The sequence below is a fragment of the Theropithecus gelada genome, chromosome 14, assembly GCF_003255815.1.
Source record: "Theropithecus gelada isolate Dixy chromosome 14, Tgel_1.0, whole genome shotgun sequence".
Lineage (NCBI taxonomy): Eukaryota > Metazoa > Chordata > Mammalia > Primates > Cercopithecidae > Theropithecus > Theropithecus gelada.
In genome coordinates, this window is record NC_037682.1 from 26,277,012 (window position 1) to 26,281,152 (window position 4,141).

At 34.0% G+C, this 4,141-nt stretch overlaps 1 pseudogene; it reads right to left on the reverse strand.

Moving 5' to 3' along the window:
* Positions 1 to 1,918: 1,918 nt before the first annotated feature.
* LOC112607096 lies at positions 1,919 to 2,418 on the reverse strand (annotated as a pseudogene).
* Between the last annotated feature and the right edge of the window lie 1,723 nt (positions 2,419 to 4,141).

The following is a 4,141-nucleotide window of genomic DNA, read 5'->3' on the forward strand; positions in this document are numbered from 1 at the left end:
TTTTTGTTCTGTTTGTTTACTTACATGCATTATGACAATTAAATGTCACAAGTTTTTTTTTTTACGGTGTACCTCAGAGATGTTAAAAAAATTGTCTAATGTCACAAGGCCATTTTTTTTCCAACCCCCAGGTGAGTTGCTCAAATATAGACCTCACAAGGCCATTTTTTTTCCAACCCCCAAGTGAGTTGCTCAAGTATAGACCTCAACCTTTTTCTTAAAGGAAAAATACTTTATCTGACATAGCCACAATTTGTGCTTTTTACATCCCTTTACCATCATTGATCAACTATGTTTTATACAGATCATGATTTTTCATCTGCTCTTTATAAAATTCTTTATATATGATTTATATGTTGTTTTATGTTTTATATGGAAACTCTCAAAAATGTGAAATTACTAATTTAAGATAACAGCTAGTACAAGAAGAGCAGCAAACAGAATTAAGGTCTCCAAAATGTATGTTACTTTCTTATATAGATTTGGTTAATTATCAAAATCAAGTTGATTTTATATCTAACTTTGAAGTTTACATGATGGATATGGATTATTATGCTGCTTTGGGCAGAAGTAGATATCTTTTATCCAAAGAGTAATTCTTTGTTGTTGAAATTCCAAGCATACATCAATATTAGGCAGATGAAATCACAAGACTCAAGCATATCCATTTCACCTACTGATAAAATCACCCTTCTAAATTAGCAAAACATATTTAGCATTAACTCTGCTAATTCATGGAAGAAATATTTTGCATAACTAAGTTAGCACATTTTCTTTTAGAGTGTCAGACTAATTATATTTATTGGTGAAAGCATATGAACTCTTTGAGGAAACTGGCTTACAGAAAAGTGCAGTGGTCTTTAATAAATATTTACCTCTTACTGTCATGTGCTGAGGATAAAATGCAGAATATGATGTAGTCTCCATTCTTTAGAATATCCTACTTTTGTAGAAAGACTTTCGTTATTTAAAAATTCTAATAAGGATGGCCATAATCTTTCTCTTAGGGTAAGGTTTTGTTTTATTACTATATATATTTTATATATGTTTTATTAAAAAACATATGTATAACTGTGCTAGAGAACAGAATTTCATTAACTCATCAGTTTTTATTATTATTAACAATAGCATTTACAATTGATTTTTGGTGCTAAATTATATCTCAGAGCAGTATAAATGAAAGCATTCTGCCTATGAATCAAGAGACTTACCTTTTGGCTTAGCAATGTTGATAACCGGCTGTGTGATGGTGAAGAATCATTGGATCTCATTCTACATCCACCAAGTAAGGAATGTGAAACAGACACTCTGTTGAAAATTTACAAGAAATTGAAAATTTAATGATCAAAAAGTATTATAAAGTGTTACTTAAATATTGATCAACATCTAAATTATACATAATTACAGCGTATTTCTTACCCTATTTATACAAACATTATATTTCTTAGAGGATGGGGTTATGTCTTAATGATTTTTTGTTAACTCCTATAGTATTTTGCATGCTGCTGGTTGTGGAATATACGACTAGGTCAAAATCTGTATCCTTTTTTTTTATTTTTGGCAGCATCCAAAATCTTTTTAATAAGAGGGTAGGATCCAGGGTTGTTATTATTATTATTTTTTGTTTGGAGACAGAGTCTCGCTCTGTCGCCCAGGCTGGAGTGCAGTGGCGCCATCACGGCTCACGGCAACCTCCGCCTCCCGGGTTCACGCCATTCTCCTGCCTCAGCCTCCCGAGTAGCTGGGACTACAGGGGCCCGCCACCATGCCCGGCTAATTTTTTGTATTTTTAGTAGAGACGGGGTTTCACAGTGTTAGCCAGGATGGTCTCAATCTCCTGACCCCGTTCGTGATCCGCCCGCCTTGGCCTCCCAAAGTGCTGGGATTACAGGCGTGAGCCACCGCGCGCGGCCCCAGGTTAGTTTTTGTAGCCTTGGCTGGCCGGTCGCCCTCTGGCACGCTCGAACTTCCGGCCCTTGGAGCGGACGTAGAGTTTGGGGCTGGGTTTCCGGGACCTTGCCTAAAGGCCGGTACACTTTTCGGCCTTTGAGAGGACGGCGAGCAGGGCGGTGCCACAGCTCCGGGGGTAGTCTAGGGCCGCAGCGGGCCCGGCTGGTCACGCGCGGCGCACACACCTTCAGTTTGGGCAACTCCTGAACCCGCACATGGTTCTCACAACCACGGTGGTTGTGTTTTCCCGGCCAGGAAGCTTCATCTTCTGGATCATCCGGAAAAGGGACAGAGGTGGCCGCTTGGTGCGACTCACAAACAACCCCTTCAGCACAACCTGGTTGAATGTGTAGTTCGTCTGGCGAGAAACCTGTACAGCTTGACCAACAGCCTCAGGTAGGTATCCTGCCTCTTGGGCTCCTTGCGCGGAACCTTTCGGTCCTTGTTGTGGAGGATGTCAACTCCCATGATGGCGTCTCCTATCTTCTTTCTGAATAATAGGAAAAAGTGATGCTTTCAAAGAAACACCAGAAGTGTTTCACATATTTTTCTCTGTATTTAATGACTTCATTTTGAAAATCTGAAAAAGATGATAATAATTATTTGCAATATAATGGGGCTATTTTTTTCACTAAACATAGATAACCTAATCAAAATTTGATTGTAGACTTGCAAAAATAATGAGTCGTTGCAATTACCAACTACTAGTAATAAAATTATTAGTTTTCTTTTAATCATTCTTGAAAGGTAAAACTTCTCCCTGATTGAAAGGGTAATAAATCTCATATCTTATCTAAATGATATGCAGTATTTATTGACACAAAGAAAATTTATATATATATAAATTGATATGGATATATGGATGGATGTGTATACATACACATTGAGAAAATGTGTACATATTTCTGGTTAGTGAATAAAATCTTAGTTGAAAAAATCAGTAAATATGTAAGTCACAAATAAGAAAATACAGCATACGAAAGAACAAAAGCTTTATGAGAATTGACCTTTAATCAGAAACATTAAGTTCCTTCTGATATTCTCTATGATGTGTGGATGATGAACGTAACCGTGAATGAAAAATAGTTTATTAAAGTGAATACATTTCTAAGATTTCTTGCTAAATTGAAAATATGTCCTTAGTAAATTATTTTTAAGTAATAAATTAAAAAACAGTTTATTATTGAGTGAATAAAAAAAGAGTCTAGAAATGCATGAAACATACAGCAGTAAGGGAAAACTGAAGAAAATGTGCCTATGTAGGAAAAAATAATGATAAAGATTATTAAAGATAAAATAGAGCATGGATAGCTATGATTTTTGAAGTTATTTTATTTTCAAAAGGTATCAAATTAATTTCATGGGTCCACATATCAATTTTATAATTATTTTAATGAGAATATTAGTAATGACATTTTAATAGTAATTAATAAATATTTAGAATGTCACATTTATGTTAGTAACCTTCAAAGAATAAAGAGTAGACCTTATAATTTTCATCTTGTATAGGGACCTTTTGTTTGAAGAACTACATTTTTAAAAATGTTTTTAATGAATACCAAAATGTAACAGAAATCAAATATTTCTAAATAGGTGCCTAAAAACAAAATTAAATAGTAGTAAAATTAGTATCGTTAATATTTTATAAATGAGGTCACTGTAGAGATTTTTACATAATCACCAACTGCATGTAATATATTCTGACGTAAGAAATTTGATATGAGCTTGGATGGATAACCAACCTTTAATACCTGGTGTTTCTATTATCAAACTTTAAGGTTTTTTGTTTGTTTGTTTCAAGAACTGATTTCTATTTCATATATTATTTCTTCAAAAACTCTTCTCAAGTGTTCGTTTTTCTCTGGAAATATTTATTTTTCTTTAGAAAGTCAATTCTACATTATGTTTTATTTGCAATATATAAACACATATTTCAGATAATGAATACAGAATTATTTAGAAACCAGTCCTTCCCTTTGATTTGAATGGTACCATAACAATTAGAAAAAAGACTAGCCACAGCTCTAATATTTGATTTTGCTAGTGTTCAGTTGAAAAGTACTAAAATGTCATTTTATTTATAATCATGGGACCCATTGTCAGAGATATAAAACTGACATGCTATTTGTTTCAAGGTACAGGTAATTTTTGTTGAATGTTTTAAATGTATTTCTCTTTTTCTCTCTCTCCC